The sequence below is a fragment of the Dermacentor variabilis genome, unplaced genomic scaffold, assembly GCF_050947875.1.
Source record: "Dermacentor variabilis isolate Ectoservices unplaced genomic scaffold, ASM5094787v1 scaffold_12, whole genome shotgun sequence".
Lineage (NCBI taxonomy): Eukaryota > Metazoa > Arthropoda > Arachnida > Ixodida > Ixodidae > Dermacentor > Dermacentor variabilis.
The window spans coordinates 12,982,289-13,004,685 of record NW_027460280.1 but is presented as its reverse complement, the minus strand read 5'-3'; the positions used below and the strand labels follow the sequence as shown (position 1 = coordinate 13,004,685).

General features: G+C 48.7%; 1 protein-coding gene and 1 pseudogene across 1 annotated transcript in view; one reads left to right on the top strand and one right to left on the bottom strand.

The window, feature by feature from the left end:
- The window catches only part of LOC142565934 (protein Skeletor, isoforms B/C-like), a 325,890-nt gene that overhangs the window by 132,484 nt on the left and 171,009 nt on the right, over window positions 1–22,397 (top strand). The gene's annotated exons all lie outside the window — the stretch shown is intronic.
- Window positions 15,680–16,630, bottom strand: LOC142566186 (uncharacterized; annotated as a pseudogene).

Here is a 22,397-nt window from a genome sequence, read left to right as displayed (position 1 = left end):
GTACGTCATCCCAGTCCTTGTGATCGGAAGATACGTACATGGCCAGCATGTTAGCTAGAGTTCTCCTCGTACGTTCTACAAGCCCATTTGTCTGAGGGTGATAAGGCCGGACAGGCCGCCATTGGAACCTGAACCTGGCAACGTTTAACGTTAGAACGCTATCTAGTGAGGCGAGTCTAGCAGTGTTATTGGAGGAATTAGAGGGTAGTAAATGGGATATAATAGGGCTCAGTGAGGTTAGGAGGACAAAAGAAGCATATACAGTGCTAAAAAGCGGGCATGTACTGTGTTACCGGGGCTTAGCGGAGAGACGAGAACTAGGAGTCGGATTCCTGATTAATAAGGAAATAGCTGGTAACATACAGGAATTCTATAGCATTAACGAGAGGGTGGCAGGTCTTGTTGTGAAACTTAATAAGAGGTACCAATTGAAGGTGGTACAAGTCTATGCCCCTACATGCAGTCATGATGACCAGGAAGTCGAAAGCTTTTATGAGGACGTGGAATCGGCGATGGGTAAAGTCAAAACAAAATACACTATACTGATGGGCGACTTCAATGCCAGGGTAGTCAAGAAGCAGGCTGGAGACAAGTCAGTGGGGGAATATGGCATAGGTTCTAGGAATAGCAGAGGAGAATTATTAGTAGAGTTTGCAGAACAGAATAATATGCGAATAATGAACACCTTTTTAATGAATAATAATGAATCAAACGAGAAAGCGTTTGATTCAGTCGAAACCTCAGCAGTCATGGAGGCATTACGGAATCAGGGTGTAGATGAGCCATATGTAAAGATACTGGAAGATATCTATAGCGGCTCCACAGCCACCGTAGTCCTCCACAAAGAAAGCAACAAAATCCCTATAAAGAAAGGCGTCAGACAGGGAGATACGATATCTCCAATGCTATTCACAGCATGTTTACAGGAGGTATTCCGAAGCCTGGAGTGGGAAGAATTGGGGATAAAAGTTGATGGAGAATACCTTAGCAACTTGCGATTCGCTGATGATATTGCCTTGCTTAGTAACTCAGGAGACCAATTGCAATGCATGCTCACTGACCTGGAGAGGCAAAGCAGAGGGGTGGGTCTGAAAATTAATCTGCAGAAAACTAAAGTATTGTTTAACAGTCTCGGAAGAGAACAGCAGTTTACAATAGGTAGCGAAGCACTGGAAGTGGTAAGGGAATACATCTACTTAGGGCAGGTAGTGACCACGGATCCGGATCATGAGACTGAAATAACCAGAAGAATAAGAATGGGCTGGGGTGCGTTTGGCAGGCATTCTCAAATCATGAACAGCAGGTTGCCACTATCCCTCAAAAGAAAAGTGTATAACAGCTGTGTGTTACCAGTACTCACATATGGGGCAGAAACCTGGAGGCTTACGAAAAGGGTTCTGCTGAAATTGAGGACGACGCAACGAGCTATGGAAAGAAGAATGATGGGTGTAACGTTAAGGGATAAGAAAAGAGCAGATTGGGTGAGGCAACAAACGCGGGTAAACGACATCTTAGTTGAAATCAAGAAAAAGAAATGGGCATGGGCCGGACATGTAATGAGGAGGGAAGATAACCGATGGTCACTAAGGGTTACGGACTGGATTCCAAGGGAAGGGATCTGTAGCAGGGGGCGGCAGAAAGTTAGGTGGGCGGATGACATTAAGACGTTTGCAGGGAAAACATGGCCACAATTAGTACATGACCGGGGTAGTTGGAGAAGTATGAGAGAGGCATTTGCCCTGCAGTGGGCGTAACTAGGCTGATGATGATGATGATGATGATGATGATGATGATGATGATGATGATGATGATGATGATGATGATAAGGCGTTGAATGACGGAACTGCAGAGACGAAGCAGTTCTTCTACGGCGTCCGCAACAAACTGACGACCGCGATCGCTAATGATCACACGGGGGGGGGGGGGACCATGTCGAAGAATAATGAATCGAAGCGAAAACGTTGCAACGGACGCAGCTGTTGAAGATGGTACGGCCGCCGTTTCCGCGTAACGGGTCAGATGGTCGACACATACGATCACCCATCGGTTGTCGTTATATGACTGGGGAAATGGACCCAGAAGATCGATACCCACTTGTTCAAATGGCAGGCGAGGCGGCGACAGAGGTTGGAGAAGACGTGGCGGAGTGGTCATAGGGCGCTTGTAGCGTTGACATTGTTCGCAACTGGCGACGTAGTGCTTGACTGTGTCCCGCATTCTGGGCCAGTAAAAACGTTCCTGTGTCCGGTTCAAAGTTCTCATGAATCCTAGATGGCCAGAGGTCACATCGTCGTGCATGGCTCTCAGTATGTCCGTTCGCAGACTCTGCGGCACCACCAGAAGGAAGCGTGCGCCTTTAGCCGAATAATTGGTCTTGTAAAGCAGGCCGTCACGGACACAAAATCGACCGGTGGCTCCAGGACGCGGTGCGGCTACAAACAGAGGTTCCAAACTACAGTCATTTTCCTGCTCTGCTTTGAAAGTCATCGAGTCTGGGAATGTAGAAGAAATGGGAGCAAAACAGTCAACAAAATCGTCTTCGTCACACTCCGTCGTCGTCAGAGGAAGGCGGGAGAGACAGTCCGCATCTGCGTGGCGACGCCAGGACTTGTAGGAAATAACGAAGTCGTACTCCTGCAGTCGAAGAGCCCAACGTGCCAGTCGTCCACTCGGGTCACGGATATTCACCAACCAGCACAACGCGTGGTGGTCAGTAATGATAGTGAACGCGCGGCCGTAGATATAGGGCCGAAATTTGTGGACAGCGAAAACAGCAGCCAAGCATTCTTGCTCGGTCACAGTGTAATTGCGTTCCGCCTTAGTCAAAGAGCGACTAGCATAAGCCACAACGTGTTCAGCTCCGTCATGACTTTGCACTAGTACGGCACCGATGCCGATGCCACTGGCATCAGCGTGCACTTCCGTAGGTGCGGATGCATCGAAGTGACGCAATACGGGCCCTGACGTTAGTAGAAATTTTAGCTGACGGAACGCGTCGTCGCAAGCCGATGTCCAGTTGAAAGGGACGGCTTTTTGGAGAAGACATGTTAGGGGGTACACCACGTTGGCGAATCTTGGAACGAAGCGACGAAAATACGAGCACAGGCCCAAGAAACTCCTCAACTCCCGCACTGAATTCGGTGCTTCGAAGGAGCTGACTGCCTCAATCTTCCGTGGATCTGGCCTCACACCGTTTTTGCTGACCAGATGCCCAAGCACTAACGTCTCGGTCCCTCCGAAACGACATTTCTTGGAATTTAGGATCAAGCTGGCTTGTTTGACACAATCCAGAACAAGATTGAGACGGCTGTTATGCTCACTCAATGTGCTGCCAAAAATCACCAAATCATCGAGGTAGCACAAACAAATTTCCCCATTTAAGTCCTCGGAGGATAGTATCCATGAATCGTTCGAATGTTGCTGGCGCGTTACAAAGGCCGAAAGGCATAACGTTAAATTCATAAAGACCATCTGGTGTCACGAAGGCCGTTTTCTCCTTATCGTCTGGGTGCATGGGTATCTGCCAATACCCTGATCGCAAATCCAGTGATGAAAAGTAGGCAGCGGAATTTAGGCAATCGATGACATCATCAATTCTAGGAAGCGGATACACATCCTTTTTGGTGACCGCATTCAGTTTCCTGTAATCAACGCAAAACCGCCACGATCTATCCTTCTTCTTTACTAAGATTACTAGTGCTGCCCACGTTCTGGAAGACTCTTGAACAACACTTTTCCGCAGCATGTCTTTTACCTGTTCAGCAATAACTGCCCTCTCTGTTGAAGAAACGCGGTAAGGCTTTTGCCGAATGGGGTGCGCAGATCCGGTGTCAATTCTGTGGCGAGCGCGAGTACGCGGGAGTGAAGCCTGCTTGTCGCCTTGTGTGAAATCGAACACAGAAACATGTGCCCACAAAACTTGTGTGAGAGCGCGGCGCTCATGTGAGGGCAGTGCCTTGTTGATCATTCGTAGGATCTGCTCTTCAGAAATGCTTCGTTGGGGATCGCTAGTATGAGACTGCTCCTCCTCGCTTAGAACTGTAATGGAGCTGTAAGTAATCTCGTCAAATTCAGCGAGCTTCATATCACGCGGGAGAACGGCAGGGACGCAAGAACAATTGAAAGCCCAAAAATTTGGGGCGCCATTTACTACTCTCACGACAGAGCGTGGTAAAAGTACATCTTTCTTTGCGCAGCTCGATGTAACTGGCTGGACTTGCGCGTCAAACGATGGAAGGTCGGCAGCAGCGAAATTGACAGGGATACGTGACAGCGACCAAGGCGGTAGCAGCAAATCGTTCGAAACAACACAATAGTTTTTCACTGGTAAGGATGTGTCGGCAAGGGTGGCGAGAAGCGCGCTATTCAATGTAATTTCGCCTTTGCCGCAGTTAACGGATGCACCACAATCCTGAAGAAAGTCAATCCCGAGAATCACATCATGAGTGCATCGCGGTAGTACGAGAAATTCTGTTTTAAGATCTTCTCCTCCGAATAAAACACTTGCAACACAAATACCAAGGGGAACTAGGCACTCTCCACTGACACCACGAAACGTCACACCATCATTCCACGGGAACATAACTTTCCGACCCAGCCTCTCTTTGAAAGTCACACTTATGACGGAAACGGTAGCACCAGTATCCACTAATGCTGTTGCAGTTAACACCAATTAACATCAATTAACACACGAACTTTGTTCTTCACCATCATAATCGGCAGAGGAGTATTACGCAGAGACGCAGACTGTCCGTCGACCTTACCTCCAACGGCCGCGCCGGCTAGTTTCCCGACGGCGGTGGAGACGTAGCACGTCGCCGTGGTGATGGTGAACGGCGTTGACGTCTGGTTGGGGTGTCAGGCTGCGGTCTGAAGCTGGCGAGCCACTCCTTCTACTATACTGACGGAAGGTATTCCGGGGTGGCGCGCCTGTGGTGTTGGCAGTATCGTGGTCTATCGGCCAACGGTCGTCATAACTATCACGTCCAAAATTAGACCAAGTTGGTGGTGGGCCATATGTTGTTGTCTGTCGGCGCCGGCGACAAAAGCGAGCAATGTGTCCTGAGGCGCCACAGCTGTAACACAGGCGATGCGCGACCGACGTTGTATGCCTCGGAGTCAACCCTGGGACGCTGCGAATAATAAACGGGATCTTCCGAATTCCGATTCGTGGTGGTAGCTCGACAAATTCGTTGATCGTGCGTCATGTCGTCGTGAAAGGTACGTCGGTGCTGTCGCAGCTGATCGACTCGACAGTCTGCAACGCCTGGCATGGCAGACAATGCTGACACAGCAGATGCATGTTCTTGAGCTTGGTTGGAAGCGCAACCAAGCTGTTCAACATCCGCCCCTTTGGTGTGTCGTTCAAATTCTTCACGGACAATTTGCCTTATAGTTGCCGCAAGGTCAAATTGAAAACTGTAGTTGTCGTTTTCGTCAACGCTTGCCACCGTTGTGACATTTGCTAGCCTGACATACTTTGGCGTGATACGGCGCAGCTTCAAGGCCTCAAATGTGCGGCAATGCTTGATGAGGTCGGCGACCGAGGCGAGACTCTCCTTTCCGATTAAATAATTGTAAACATCGTCGGCTATGCCATTGAGAAGGTGTCCAACCTTGTCCTCTTCGGGCATTCGAGGATCGACAGTCTTGCAAAGCTTCAGGATCGCCTCTATGTACGCAGTACAGGTCTCACCTTGGACTTGAGCGTGCTGAAGCAATGTCTGCTCCACCCGCTTCCTTTTCGTGGTGGAATCGCCAAAGCACTCTGTGAGATGAGCAACGAAGCTCTCCCACGTTGTGAACGTATCTTCATGGTTCTCGAACCACACTAGCGCAGTGTCTGTGAGGAACAGAACCACATTGTCGAGCTGAGTCGTGGAGTTCCAGCCGTTGTACTTGCTCACACGCTTGTAGTGGGTGAGCCATTCCTCCACGTCCTCGCCGAATTTTCCAGAAAAAGGGCGGGGCTCCACCTGATGCATCGAGGCGCCAGTTGTTCGCGCTGGAGCAGCCAGAGAAGGCTGTTGGTCGCTGCTGTGGGGCATCGGGATCTCAAGTGGTGTTGGAGGCAGTCGAGCGAGGCGTCGGCTCCGGCGTGGCACTTGCTGCAACACTCCGTCGTCTTGGTCGAAGTACCCCGCACCTCCACCACAAAACTGTTACGGTTAATGATAACCCGGCTTTTCTCAAAGGACGAGATTGATGGTAAAGTCAACATAGCGTCCTGAGGCTGCACCAGCTCACGTCTTCTTCCTCTTCTCCTCGCCCGGCTCATGCCGTAGCAATATAGTACTGCCGTTCAAGAAACTACCAGCTTCACCCCTTTTCGCTTGGACGCAATGCTTTTACCCACCGACTGTCCTAATGTTGTCACTGATGCTGCCGAATTCGCTGGATGTCGGACAGACGCCCACGTCTGTCCGATGTGGCTCACGTCTTTAGGTTGAAGCTATACTACTCCTGTTGACCGCAAAGCTCTACATCTCTCACCATCTACCTCTTCCTTAACAGTATCACCGCGGCAATCTCCAGTGCATCAATGTTCCGCATCCAGACGATGATTCTAGGGAGGTGGATAATGCCACGACCTTTACATAACTGACAGCCACTCGGTGCAGTTCGGTGCCACATGCTAGGCATGTTGAGTGGCTCCCAGAAGAAGACAACGACGAATGTGCCAGGACAGCTTTCTAAAAGATCTATAGCGTCGACCGAAGTCTTTTGTGGCTTTTTCTGTGACAATATTCTGTTCTGTTATTCTTCGATTCTGTCCTGTCCAGAATGCATATCTGCATTCTCTCTTGTTGGTGGGTGTCTGGAAAGGTATTCGGCAGGGTTTTCCAGGTATGTGCTGGATGTCAAAGAAGTTGTATTGTAGCTTAAGAGTGAGGCGTTCAAGTCTTGCTCACAGCTTTGCACTGGGGTTCTTGATTATCGTCACTAGTGCCAAATGATCCGTCTTCAACTTGCCTCTAGCAAGGTACATGCGGAATTGTTCAATCGTTGACACCATGTCCAGCATCTTTTTTGTCAATCTGAGGGCACCTCCTCTCAGTTGGCATTAATGCTCTGCTGTAATATGCTAAGATGTTGGGTTCCCTTTCCTTTGGAGTTTCTTGAACCAACACTCCTGTCATTCCCTCACGTCCTGCATCTGTGATGCATGCGATTTCTTGTTTGCATCGAAATAGGCTAGAGTGCGAGGTCTAGATATCTCCTGTTTTACTTCATCCAGCGCTTTCTGGTGCTCCTCCGTCCAGCAGAACTCACCGTCAGTATGCGTGAGGCTTCTTAGTGGTTCCAATATTTAGGCAAAGTAAGGGATGAAACAGCTGCAGTAGTTTGCCATTCAAAGTAGAGTTCTGAATTCAGTTGGATTTCTTTTCAGCGCCACTTTTTCCACAGTTTCTACTTACTCAGGGTCAACACTGACTTCGCTTGCAGAGTACACGTGACCGTAGAATTTCAGGCTCCTCGATCCCACCACACACTTTTTCTCATTCAAAGTGAGCCAAACATCTTCTAAGTGCCTGAGCACCAGCCGCGGTCTCCGATCATGCTTTTCAATTGTGCGGTCTGAAACAAGGATGTCATCAGAAATGTTGATGATGCCATTTTGGGACCACTTGTCTTATGGCATCCTGAAATATCTCCGCAGCAGTATTCACTCCAAACAGGAGCCTCTTGTATCTTCTTAGTCCACAGTGGATGGAAAAAGTTATCATTCTTGAATATTCCAGCTCTAGTTGGTGGTACCCCTTGTTAAGGTCCAACTTAGAGAATGCTACACCATTTAGGACGCTGATTACATCTTCACGAGCAGACATTTAATGCGCTTTCGGGCGATGGCTCGGTTCGCTTCTCGCATGTCAATGCATATTCTCACATTCTTGTCATTTCGCTTGGGCATAATTACTACATCCCACGCCCATAGGCTAGGCCGTGTTACCCGTTCTATGATGTCCTGGTGTTCTAGGCGTTTCAGTTGCGTCTTCACTGCATCTCTCATCTGAAAAGGGATTCTGCGATGTCGAAGAAATGGCTTCACATTACTGGAAATGGCCAACTTCACCTAAAAGCTTTTCAGCCTTCCGAGTTTCCTGAACAACTTGGGAAATTCTTTCTTGATGTTCACTGAAGTTTCTTCTGTGGTTGTCTGGACTATCTTGATTAGCCCTAGTGCTGTTACTGTTTTGTAACTCCGAAGACCCCCGACGCTTGCCATCCTTTCACTACGTACACAGTTGCCTGGACACTTGCTTTATGGCACGAAAACTTGCACTGAACATTCCAATCACAGGGATTTCTTGTGTGACAACATACGGGATGCAGCGGTGGCGCAGAGGTACAACACCCGCCTCGCGTGCGAGAGGTCCGTGGTTCGAATCCCGGCCCCACGCAATTTTCCACCGGATTAAAAAAAATCCGCGTGTTGATAAAATTGCATAAACAGGCCAGGAGTGGGGCCTGATCCCGGTGACCAGAACCGGTAACGCACTCCCTCACCAGAGCAGGACTGGCCACCCTGGTGTAGTACTTGGCCACAACCTCCTATATGAACACAACAATCAAACCCCGGCCCTCAGTCCCCTGCAGCTGCGAAGCAACTGAACACGGCGGCGGTCAGACCTGCGACGCAGCAGAGGGTGCTAAGAATCGCTGGTTCCGGATAGGCCGCCATTGGAATCTGAACCTGCAACGTTTAACGCTAGAACGTTATCTAGTGAGGCGAGCCTAGCAGTACTATTGGAGGAATTAGAGGGCAGTAAATGGGATATAATAGGGCTCAGTGAAGTGAGGAGGCCAAAAGAAGCATATACAGTGCTAAAAAGCGGGCACGTCCTGTGCTACCGGTGCTTAGCGGAGAGACGAGAACTAGTAGTCGGATTCCTGATTAATAAGAATATAGCTGGTAACGTACAGGAATTCTATAGCATTAACGAGAGAATGGCAGGCCTTGTTGTGAAACATAATAAGAGGTACAAAATGAAGGTTGTACAGGTCTACGCTCCTACATCCAGTCATGATGACCAGGAAGTCGAAAGCTTCTATAAAACGTGGAATCGGCGATGGGTAAAGTCAAAACAAAATACATTATACTAATAGCGACTTTAATGCCAAGGTAGGCAACAAGCAGGCTCGAGACAAGGCAGTGGGGGAATATGCATAGGCACTAGGAATCGCAGGCGAGAGTTATTAGAAGGGTTTGCGGAACAGAATAATATGCGGATAATGAATACCTTCTTCCGCAAGCTGGATAGCCGAAAGTGGACATGGAGGAGCCCGAACGGCGAGGCTAGAAATGAAATAGCCTTCATACTCAGCGCTAACCCTGGCATCATACAAGACGTGGACGTGCTCTGCAAGGTGCGCTGCAGTGACCATAGGGTGGTAAGCGCTCGAATTAGCCTAGACCTGAGGAGGGAACGGAAGAAACTGGTACATAAGAAGCCGATTAATGAGTTAGCAGTAAGAGGGAAAATAGAGAAATTCCAGATCAAGCTACAGAACAGGTACTCGGCTTTAAATCAGGAAGAGGACCTTAGTGTTGAAGCAATGAACGACAATCTTGTGGGCATGATTAAGTAGTGTGCAATAGAAATCGGTGGTAACTCCGTTAAACAGGATACGAGTAAGCTGTCGCAGGAGACGAAAGATCTGATCAAGAAACGCCAATGTATGAAAGCCTCTCACTATACAGCTAGAATAGAACTGGCAGAAATTTCGAAGTTCATCAACAAGTGTAAGACAGCTTACATAAGGAACTATAATATGGATAGAATTGAACATGCTCTCAGGAACGGAGGAAGCCTAAAAGCAGTGAAGAAGAAACTAGGAATTGGAAAGAATCAGACAAATGCGTTAAGAGACAAAGCCGGCAATATCATTACTAATATGGATGAAATAGTTCAAGTGGCTGAGGAGATCTATAGAGATTTATACAGTACCAGTGGCACCCACGACGATAATGGAAGAGAGAATAGTCTAGAGGAATTCGAAATCTCTCAGGTAACGCCGGAAGAAGTAAAGAAAGCCTTGGGAGCTATGCAAAGGGGGAAGGCAGCTGGGGAGGATCAGGTAACATCAGATTTCCTTTAGGATGGTGGGCAGATTGTTCTAGAGAAACTGGCCACCCTGTATACGCAATGGCTCATGACTTCGAGCGTACCGGAATCTTGGAAAAACGCTGACATAATCCTAATCCATAAGAAAGGGGATGCCAAAGACTTGAAAAATTATAGACCGATCAGCTTACTGTCCTTTGCCTACAAAGTATTTACTAAGGTACTTGCAAATAGAAGCAGGAACACCTTAGACTTCCGTCAACCAAAGTAACAGGCAGGATTCCGTAAAGGCTGCTCACCAATAGACCATATTCACACTATCAATCAGGTGATAGAAAATGTGCGGAATATAACCAACCTTTATATATAGCTTTCATTGATTACGAGAAAGCGTTTGATTGAATCGAAACCTCAGCAGTCATGAAGGCATTGCGGAATCAGGGTGTAGACTAGCCGTATGTAAAAATACTGAAAGATATCTATAGCGGCATCACAGCCACCGTAGTCCTCCAGAAAGAAAGCAACAAAATCCCAATAAAGAAAGGCGTCAGGCAGGGAGATACGATCTCTCCAATGCTATTCACTGCATGTTTACAGGAGGTATTCAGAGACCTGGATTGGGAGGAATTGGGGATAAGAGTTAATGGAGAATACCTTAGTAACTTGCGATTCGCTGATGATATTGCCTTGCTTAGTAACTCAGGGCACCAACTGCAATGCATGCTCACTGACCTGGAGAGGCAAAGCCGTAGGTTGGGTCTAAAAATTAATCTGCAGAAAACTAAAGTAATGTTTAACAGTCTCGGAAGAGAACAGCAGTTTACGATAGGTAGTGAGGCACTGGAAGTGGTAAGGGAATACATCTACTTAGGGCAGGTAGTGACTGCGGATCTGGATCATGAGACTCAAATAATCAGAAGAATAAGAATGGGCTGGGGTGCATTTGGCAGGCATTATCAGATCATGAACAGCAGGTTGCCATTATCCCTCAAGAGAAAAGTTTATAACCAGCTGTGTCTTACCAGTACTCACGTACCGGGCAGAAACCTGGAGGTTTACGAAAAGGGTTCTACTTAAACTGAGGACGACGCAACAAGCTATGGAAAGAAGAATGATAGGTGTAACGTTAAGGGATAAGAAAAGAGCAGATTGGGTGAGGGAACAAACGCGAGTTAATGATATCTTAGTTGAAATCAAGAAAAAGAAAGGGGGGGGGGCATGGGCAGGACATGTAATGAGGAGGGAAGATAACCGATGGTCATTAAGGGTTACGGACTGGATTCCAAGGGAAGGGAAGCGTAGCAGAGGGCGGCAGAAAGTTAGGTGGGTGGATCAGATTAAGAAGTTTGCAGGGACAACATGGCCACAATTATTACATGACCGTTGGTAGTTGGAGAAGTATGGGAGAGGCCTTTGCCCTGCAGTGAGCGTAACGAGGCTGATAATGATGATGATGATGATGAGTATGATGATGATGATAATGAACATACGGGATGAGACGCGTCCAATCCAGACCAATCTGGTCTGGAGTTGGTGTCACCAGGTCTATACTCCCACTACATTTACACCTGCACCTGAGTCCACAAAAAATTGTAGTGGAATTCCATTTGCAACCGCTATCACCATTGCCAGTTCACTTCTAGGGATATGCACCCCGAAGACTGATTCGTTAGAGCTTGAGCGCTCAAGAGCATTTCCAGGTCAGTTGGACTTGTCCAGGCAACGTAGTTTCTGTGGCTGTGATCTTGCATAATTTGGCAAAATGATTCTTCTTCTGGCAGCTTTAGCAATTTTACCAGGGAACGTCGACACATTGTTAAAGGAACGGCTGTTGCTTACTTCGACGAATTTACCTCAATACAGGACTGCCTCTCAGTGGATCACGCGACGCCCACCGTGGCTATGCCTGCTCCTGTAGTTGATATCAGTCCCACCTTATCACCGTCGAACGCAACAGCTTCTTGAGTTCATCGATGAATTTAAGAACTGCTTCTCATCCACGTCACGAGTTAGCCAGACGCGGCTCACTAAGCACCATATTGTCACCGAAGCCAACGCCAGACCAATTCGGCAGAATCCTTATCGTGTAGCACCGAAAGAGCGCGAGGTAATACAAACACAAGTGAAGACGATGCTTGAAAACGGGGTTCTTCGGCCATCTAAGAGTCCTTGGGCATCGCCTGTCGTGTTGGTGAAAAAGAAGGACGGTAGCCTGCGCTTATGCGTCGACTATCGAAAACTCAACCAGGTCGCAAAGAAAGACGTTTATTCGCTACCGCGTATCGACGATTCACTGGACTGGCTACGAAACGCACGTTACTTTTAATCGATGGACTTGAAAAGCGGCTTCTGGCAAATAGAAGTGGATGAGAGAGACCGTGAGAAGACCGCTTTTGTGACGCCTGACGGACTTCATGAATTTCAGGTGCTCCCCTTCGGTTTGCGTTCTGCGCCAGCAACGTTTCAACGACTAATGGACACGGTACTCTCAGGCCTCAAATGGCAAACCTGTCGGGTGTACCTCGACGACGTGATTGTTTTCTCCGTCACGTTCGAGCAACACCTACGGCGACTAAAGACGGTCTTTGAAGCGATACGCTCAGCTGGTCTAACTTTAAAACTTGAAAAGTGCCAGTTTGGCTTTGAAGAACTTCAATTTCTCGGTCACGTTGTTAGTCCTGAAGGTGTCCGACCTGACCCTGGTAAAATCTCTGCCATGGCTAATTTCCCAACGCCACCAGATAAAAAGGCCTTGCGGCGTTTTCTGGGCCTTTGCACCTACTACCGACGTATTGCGGAATTTTGGCGCATCGCATGGCCATTAACACATCTCACCAGGGAAGATGTCCCCTTCCTGTGGGGTGAAGACCAGCAACGGGCATTTCACGACCTACGGCAAGGGCAGCAGACGCCTCCCATGCTCGCACACTTTGATGAAGACGCCCCTACGATTCTTCATACCGACGCTAGTAATGTCGGCCTTGGCGCAGTGCTTGTACAACGGCAGGTCTGCACCGAAAGATTGATTGCTTACGCCAGCAGGACGCTATCAAGGAAGGAGGCTAACTACTCCACTGAAGAAAGAGAATGTCTTGTAGTGGTGTGGGCCGTCCTGAAATTTCGACCATATTTGTATGGTCGGTGTTTCACCGTTGTCAGTGATCATCATGCACTTTGCTGGCTGACTAATTTAAAAGATCCAGCTGGTCGGCTTGCGCGCTGGTGTCTTCGGCTCCAAGAGTTAGAATTCACGTTTGTGTACAAATCGGGGGAAACGACACACCGACGCCGACTGCCTCTATCGGTCTCCTGTTGAGACTGCAGTCCACGACGATGATGACGCGGCTTTTCCAGGCGTGCTAGATACAGTCGCCGTTTCACGCCACCAACGCGAGGATTCAGAACTGGTTTCTGTTTTCGATTATTTAGAGAGAAGAACAAGCAGCGTGCCGAGGTTATTCGCGAGAGGGCTGCCCTCGTTTTGCTTCCGCCACGACGTTCTCTAGAAAAAGAACTTTTCACCTAGTGGCAGCAGCTACCTACTCGTCATTCCCGCATCTCTTCGAGACGAAGTCCTACATGCCTGTCACAACGAGCCGACCGCTGGTCACTTGGGCTACACCCGCAAATTGACAAGAATTAGGCTAAAGTACTATTGGCCGTGACTTGCGTCGATCGTGAAACGTTACTTACAGACATACCTGTATTGCCAGCGCCTGAAAGCCCCACCCGGCAAGCCAGCTGGACTGCTGCATCCTATTCAGGTACCGCAAGCGCCGTTCGAACAAATTGGCATGGACCTTTTAGGACCGTTTCCACTATCTACTGCCGGAAATAGATGGATGATCGTTGTCACAGATTACCTTACTCGATACGCCGAAAGGGGGGCTATCCAACGTGTAACAGCAGCCGAAGCAGCGCGATTTTTCATCGCAGCCGTCGTCCTAAGGCATGGCGCTCCCGAAGTGGTCAGAACAGACAGATGATCTGCGTTCACAGCTGCGCTTCTCGATACCGTTTTGCGACTGAGTGGTACCACTCACCGAAAGACCACGGCTTATGATCACGAAACCAATGGGCTGACAGAACGTTTGAGTAACACTCTGGCAGACGTGATAGGTATGTACATCGGCGTCGACCACAAGAGCTGGGAGGAGATTTTACCATATGTTAGATTTGCGTATAACACGGCTCGCCAACGACAACACGCGTGACGCCTTTCAAAATCGTTTACGGCCGGGAAGTGACAACAACATTGGACGCAATGTAGTGCCGTGACGACGAGACTGGTACCAAGGAGTTTACGCAACGCGCAGAGGAAGCAAGGCAGATTGCGCGTTTTGCGAATCGAAGAACAACAGGAATACGATGCCCGACACTACAATCTTCGGCACAGACCTTTCACATACAACATCGGTGACCAGGTATGGGTCTGGACTCCGATTCGTCGGCGGGGCTGTCTGAGAAGCTCCTGCGAAGATACTTCGGCCCGTACACAGTTTTGCGCCGCATCAGCGATGCGAATTATGAAGTTGTCCCCGGCAGCCATAACTGCTCCAAACGCAGGCGGCATCTACCCGAGGTTGTGCACGTGCTTCGTATGAAGCCATACTATTCCTCATGACCTCAACTTTGCACCGTCTGTGCACTGCCTTCGAAGGTTGGTGCATCAGGACGATGCCTCATTTCCAAAGGAGGGGCAAATTCCACATCCTATATGGTCGCCACGGGTATGGCCAGGCGATGAAAACGACGCTGCAGTAGCGCGTGAGTAGAAAAACAGAAACGACAAAGACGTCGCGTTGACTACTCTGATAAAGTGCTTTCATACGTCCTCTATACCGGCTTCCCGTCCCCTACTAGGCTGTGACAGTATCAGAAACGTTGTGCAAAACTTCAACGGGCCCGTCCCAGTGAACTACAAGCTTGTTCTTTCTTGAAGGTTTTAGGATCCTTACCTGGTCTCCGGCGTTAAACCTACGAAGCCTCGCATTCTTGTCGTAATAGAACTTGGCGTTCTTATGAGCTACTGCCATGTTCTTTTCGACTAGTTCTTGGGTTGCACTCAGCCGTTCCAGTAGATTTAGCACGTATTCTACTACTGTTGGACTCTCTCCTCTTTGCTACCACATTTCTCTTAACATTCTCAGTGGAGAACGGAGTGTCTTCCCATGCACTAGTTCTGCTGGCGAGAACCCTGTAGCGTCATGAGCAACAGTTCGCAAAGAAAACAAAGTGGCAAAAAGACAATTCTGCCAGTCCTCCTTGTGCCCGTAACATAGCGTCCGCAAAACTAGCCTAAGCACTGAATGCCACCTCTCTACACTATTTGACTGAGGGTGATAGACGGAACTGTGTATCAACTTTACCCCGCAGTTTTGTAAGAATGTGGAAGTCAGTGACCTGGTCAATACTGACCCTTGATCCGCCTGAATTTCGGCTTGAAGCCCAACTCGTGCGAATACTGTCAAAATCGCGTCTACTACTTCGGTGGAGCTGCGCTCTTTCAGAGGGATTGCTTCTGGAAACTTTGTAGCCGGACACAGCATGGGAAACAAGTAATTGTAACCCGACTTTGTCTTTGGTAAAGGCCCTACCCTGTCTATCACAAGTCACCTGAAACGTTCTGTTATTAAGGGCACTACCTTTAGTTGAGCTTTCCATGTTTCTCCTTCCTTGCCCGAGCTCTGGCAGGCGTCGCATGATCTTACAAAGTTTTCTACGTCTTTGAAACAGCCAGCCCAGTAGTACTCCATAAGGAATCTTTCATTCGATTTGTTTATGCCTAGGTGGCCAGACCACCCATTTCTATGACAGAGACTCAAAAGGTCCTCCCTGTACTTAGTAGGTACGACTAACTGATCTAGAATCCTGCCCTTTCTGTCTCTGTAGTGCCGATACAACAATTCTCCTCTCTCTTGTATCGTAACGTTGCGCCTAGCAATGCCTTCTTTAGCTGTGTGATGCAATTTAGCTAAGCTGTCGTCATTCTTTTGATCGGCTGCCAGTGACTCTCTCTCCACACGTAAGAGCTGATCGAAGTTCTTTGAGGCCGGTGATAGGAAGGACCCTATCTCGCTTGCGAGTGCGTCAGCTGGCTCTTCCTGCAGACGTGAACTTTGACATCCTAGTGATACACTCTCGTTGAGCTGGTCAGCTGGCAGGCTTTCCTCAACCATTTTTTCGTCCCTCGAGCCTAACTCGGACTGGGTTACTGAAGTTGCCCCTTTTGCTGCTTCCGCTGGAACAGCTTTTGCATATTCAGCTGAAAGTGACGCGATTTTACGAGCTTGGTGTCGCGTCAATGCCTGTACTACGCCCTCTCCCAATTTAAGCCCTTTGTCACGCAGTAACTTATCCGACCGATTCGAAGAAGTGTAAGGATACTGCAGTGACAAAAACTTGGAAACTGCAGCCTCGTTCACGAGCTTCCCTAACGGTCCCCTGATTTTGACTTTGGCCATGAGCAGACAAACGCCGTGTTCTTCTACAACCTGTTTGATTCATGCTACTTCTCCCGTGAAGTCATCTACCGTCACGTAGGACGGATGGACAATGTCCATAGTGGCGGCACTGTCTCGCAGCACGCGGCATGGTTTGCCATTACCTTCCAGGTCGTGAGGATATGGGCTTAAAAGTTCCATATTCTCATCTTTTTCATCGTAGGCTTCCGCTAATCTTCCCGCAGTTTACAGCGATATGTCCGAGTTTGTAGCACTTGTAGCAGCGGATCGGTCTAAAAGATTCGAATTTTCTTTTCGGCTCTCTTTGTACAGTTTCCCCGTTTGATTTCTGCTCGCTCTTTTCGGCGGGCTTTTCCTCTACTTCTACAGGCACCGATCATCTAGTCTGCGAACCCTTTTTGAACGGAAATGGTTTCCGCGGTCCATTTCTGCCGTCCCAATTTCCGCACTCGGCGTTCAGCTTTCTCCGCGTTGCGTACTCTTCGGCTAATTCAGCCGCCCTTTCCACAGTGTTTACATTCCCTCTGTCTTGCACCCACAGTTTCACAGATGGTGGGATGCTTTTGTAAAACTGCTCTAGACACATGCATTCAATGATCATGTCTCTGCTGTCGTACGCTTCCGCGCTTTTCAGCTACTCGACTAGGTTGGCCTTTAAGCCGTATGCAAACTCCGGATACCCCTCGCTATCTTTCTTCCCTGTGCTCCTAAACCTTTGCCGAAAAGCTTCGGCTGAAAGGCGGTATTTCTTCAGGAGACTAGCCTTAACTTTTGCATAATAATATGCATCTTCTGCAATGAGTCTGGCGATTACTTCCGCCGCCTCACACGGCAACATAGACAGGAACCGCTGTGGGCATGTACTTGGACCGAAGTTCTCCTTCCTGCAAGTCCTTTCAAAATTTCCGAGGAACAAGCCTATGTCGTTCTCCACCTCAAATGGCTTTAACAGCTTGTCCATGTGGTATCGTTCTGCCTCAGTTGATTGTCCCAGAGCCCCTTCACTTGCTTGAGACAACTCCAAACGTTTTCTTCCAAGTTCAAGTTGCATTTTTCTTTTACTCGCGATGTTTCTTGCGTTGCTATCTCTCTCTCTCTGTCCCATTTCTCTCTTTTCCTAGGAAGTTCCAACCCCATTTCAATTTCTTCCTCACTGGCCTGTTCGGAAATCAACTGCAATAATACCGATTTTAGCATTTCCTTGCGTACCTCCAGGCCTTGTTCCTCACTAAGAATCAAGAATTCGTCTCTCAGCAGTGTCCTTAACTCCATGATTGCTGCTTTACTGCCTTAATCCTACTCGCTAAACCTACCTATGAAAACACAACCTAGCTAACAATCAACAATCCAGCTTCCCTACTGTTCTAAACTGAACAACCACAACATGAAACCTAGAGAGTCAAAGCAAGAACCAAGCATGCACCGTAGTCACAGCACCACGTCGCAAAGTCCATCTCACTGCTGTCAGCCATTTGTAATGGTTGGGGTCGGGCATGAAATAGATGGTAGCTGGCACATGCCGTCGTCCAACGTATCCACGCTGAGGACGTTCTTGACGGGAGAGACTTGTTCTCAACGAGAACGAGAAATATGGGATTTATTTACAGTATCTACATGAGAACGTTATAGTTCATCAGTCTAACATTGCTGAAACAGAATGCACGCTGAGGAGCCGCCAACGGCTCCTTAAATACATTGTGGTCCTTACAAAGCGAGTCGTCGCAGCAGATATGGTGGCGCCAACGGGCTAGGGACTGACGTATGGTTTTCTAAGCGAGTCGCCGCAGCAGACCTGCCGGCGCCATTCCGACGGTCGTTTCCCTGAAGATCGCCAGCTCCCGAAGGTCAAACGTAACAGCGGGCAGGATTAACTCCATGCTTCTTACTTGGGACGTGGCACGATGAACGGACTTGCATCTTTTGTGCGTGGCATTGCGTGCAACACGTAGTTTGTGTCGCACTGCGTGCACCTCAGCGGTTTCTTCTCGTCTTCGCGCTTGTTGCCCGTGTTGTACTGTCAAGCGGGACACAAACTCGTCGCCACGTTTTGTAGTGTCAGAGCTCGCTCAGGGCATCTTCTCAAAAGTACATCTGACGCTGGTGCTAACTGATTAACTGATTTTATTTGCGCAAAGGCAAACGCGTACCGCTATGCTTCTTCTCCGGTCCTCGTCCCCTGGTGCGGCCCTCCTCCGTTTCCTTTGGCAGTACGCCGAAGTGGCGCTGGTTTTCAGTTGCAAACACACTACACCCTACTGGATATACTGTTTCGTCTTTCGCAAATATAGCGTCTGCAGGCTCGGTTGTGCGTTATCGTTCCATTCTGCTCTTTTACGCGAAAGGAACGAATACCTTGGCGTTGAACATGCTTGGAACAGCGCTGAAGGAGTGCGCCAAACGTGCGCGAATACCGTTAACAAAACGACTTTATATACGAATGTCAGCGAGCTCACCGTTTACAAGATGATGTTGAAACAGAGATAAAGAGATGGCGCCACCATCATTGCGCGACACGTTGGCCGAGTGCTGCTTCGGGACTTCCCGCTTCCGCCGTCTTGTAAACATCGTTCTTCTCTGCATCTCGAAATATCTTTAAGAGGCACGCCTTTTTGGTGTCACAGCGAATATGAAACGAATTTTCCACCGCTGCTGTCGCAGCAGCTAATCTCGCTCCGCAGTCGCAGTCTGAGTAGATGCTGCCACCGCCTGTGCTGCAGCGCTCGCCGCAAGCACACGACAGGGTACTTCTAAAAGGGTCCTTGATCATGTCTGGCCATTTTGAGCTGACAAGCGCAGTGCATTCAATGTGCGCTAGCGATCGTGTCTGCTAAATGTTACATAACTACGCGCCGCTTAAAGCTGCAATTTCAAATCAAACGCCGTTTGCCCTAGTCCTCTCGGGCTCCCAGCCGGAGAGGTGACGTTTATGCGCAAGTGCGCCTACGTACATGTCTATACTGTGACGTCGCCCATAGCGCACGTGACTTCAAGAATTATTGAAAGCAACGTATGTTATTTTTGTAATCTGTTCCTTCAATAGTTATAAAGTTTAGAGAAGTAATAAACCACACAAACCGAATGTCTAGGTGTTTTGTTTCACTTCGTACCATAGGAAGAGAGAAGTACTCCCGTTTTGTATGCTTGTTCCCACGTCGTTCAGTCGTGCGCTCAGACAACGAGCCAGCCGCCTGCTATCACCTGCGGAGAGAAATTACTCCATCACCGAGCGGGAGTGCTTGGCTTTAGTTTGGGTAGTCGCCAAGTTCCGGCCGTATTTGTACGGCCGAACGTTTTCGGTCGTTACAGACCACCACGCTCTCTGCTGGCTGTCTTCCCTCCGGGACCCCACAGGACTGCTTGGTGGCTGGGCTTTGCGGCTCCAGGAATTTTCATTTGTTGCCGCCTATAAGTCTGGATATCTGTACAAGGACGCTGACTGCCTCTCGCGTCACCCCGTGGATCCTCCCAATCGTGTTGCGCATGATCCGGTGACCTGCGTGATGGCTTTGACTGATATGACCGACATGCGTGCTGAACAGCAACGCCACGCATCCTTACAGTCCATTATCACCGGAGTGCAAACTGGCAGCACCGACGCCAGGTGCCGCATGTTCGTTTTGCATGATGGCATCCTCTACTGCCTCAATATCAACCCTGGCGGCCCTGTATTGCTCCTTGTCCTTCCTTGTCATCTGCGATCCGTCGTTCTCGAACAACTTCGCGATGCACCGACGGCAGGACACCTTGGAAGTTTACGTACATACGACCGCGTACGACGCCGGTTATTCTGGCCGGGTCTCTACCGCTCTGTGCGTCGTTATGCCGCAACATGCGAATTCTGTCAGCGCCGGAAGAAACCTCCCCTGCCCCCTGTCGGACGACTCCATCTAATTGAAGTTCCTTCTGAACCTTTCTTTCGCGTAGGCTTTGACCTACTTGGCCCTTTTCCAACGACGACTAGAGGGAATAAACGAACTCAGCCCCGAACGGACGTCTCCTCCGTCTCGGGGTTGAGTGGCGGCGGCCGAGGCGGCGAGCCGCGGCAGATGCGACGGCGACGAGGCCTAGCGCTTGCGGAGCACACCTGTAGGCTTAGTGGCCCCTCGCACGGCGGTGGTTGACAATGTTCGATAATTCGGCGAAGAAGCCCTACCTTTGGGAACTTTACTATCCGTCGTTGCATCTCGACTTCACGAACACATAGAGATACATAAAACTTCGATTTGCGCAAATTAGCGCTGCGGAATTAGTGATAAATGACGGAGCCGATGTAAACTCGTCCTTTCGCTTTGGCGATCACAGCGCCAGAATTCTCTTTACAAAAAAAAAAATCGCCGACCAAGCACTCCGTACAGATGGTTAACCAGCGAAGCTGAAACCTGCGGCCCCGTTGTTTATCACTGGCTTAATCCAGATGGTTCATTAAACGAAGGCTTGGTAGGCTGCCGGATCCTTTGTACGCAGTGGCTGCTCGCGCTCGGCTGCGACGGAGAGCAATGATGTCAGTACTGGCGCAGCTAATCAAACACCACCTAGATAGCACAAGGCCTTTACACTCCGATCCATGAAGTCATGTTACCTGGCCCGCTTGCCATAGAACATAATGGGGATGCTCCCGAGTTGGCAACAAGGATTTTTACATCACCGCTTTCATCACGCTAGCCTTGTCAATGGAAATTTCGGGCCAGGTAGCGTGACCTCATCATCATCAGCAGCAGCCTCTTTTATGTCCACTGCAGTACGAAGGCCTCTCCCTGCCATCACCAATTATCCCTGTACTGCGCCAACCGATTCCAACTAGCGCCTGTGAATTTCCCAATTTCATCACTCCACCTAGTCTTCTGCCGTCTTCTACTGGGTTTTCTTTCTCTTGTTATCGATTCTGTAAAGCTAACGGTCCAACGGTTATCTAACCGGCGCATAACATGACCTGCCCAGCTCCATTTTTTTCTGTTGATGTCAATTATGATATCGTCTATACCCATTTGCTCTCTGATCCAAACCGCTCTCGTTCTATCTCTTAATGTTATGCCTAGCAATATTCGTTCCATCGCTCTTGGCGCGGTCCTTGACTTGTTCTCAAGCTTCTTTGTCAGTCTCCAAGTTTCTGCCCCATATGTCAGCACTGGTAAAATGCACTGATTGTACACCTTCCTTTTCAATGATAATGGCAAGGTTCCAGTCAGGAGCTGACGATGCCTGCCGCATGCGATCCAACCCATTTTTATTGTTCTATGAATTTCCTTCTCATAATCAGGGTTCTCTGTGATCAATTGACCTAGGTAAACGTAGTCCTTCACAGACACTAGAGGCTGACTGGCGATCCTGAGCTCTTGTTCCTTTGCCCGGCTATTGATCATTATCTGTCTTCTGCACATTAATCTTCAACCCCGCTCTTACATTTTCTCTGTTAAGATCCTCAATTATTTGCTGTAACTCGTCTGCAGTGTTGCTGAATAGAACAATGTCATCGGCAAACCGAAGGTTGCTGAGGTATTCGCCGTCGATCCTTACTCCTAAACATTCCTAATTTAATAGCTTGAATACTTCTTCCAAGCACGCAGTGAATAGCATTGGAGAGATTGTGTCTCCCTGTCTGACCCCTTTCTTTATAGCTGTCTTCCTGCTTCTCTTGTATAGAATTAAGGTAGCTGTAAAACCTCGGTAGATATTTTCCAAAGTATTTACGTAGGCGTTCTGTACTCCTTGACTACGTATTGCCTCTATGATTGCTGGTATATCTACTGAATCTAATGCCTTTTCATAATCTATGAAAGCCACATAGAGAGGCTTATTGTACTCTGCGGAATTCTCGATAACCTGATTAATGGCATGGATGTGATCCATTGTAGAGTATCCCCTCCTG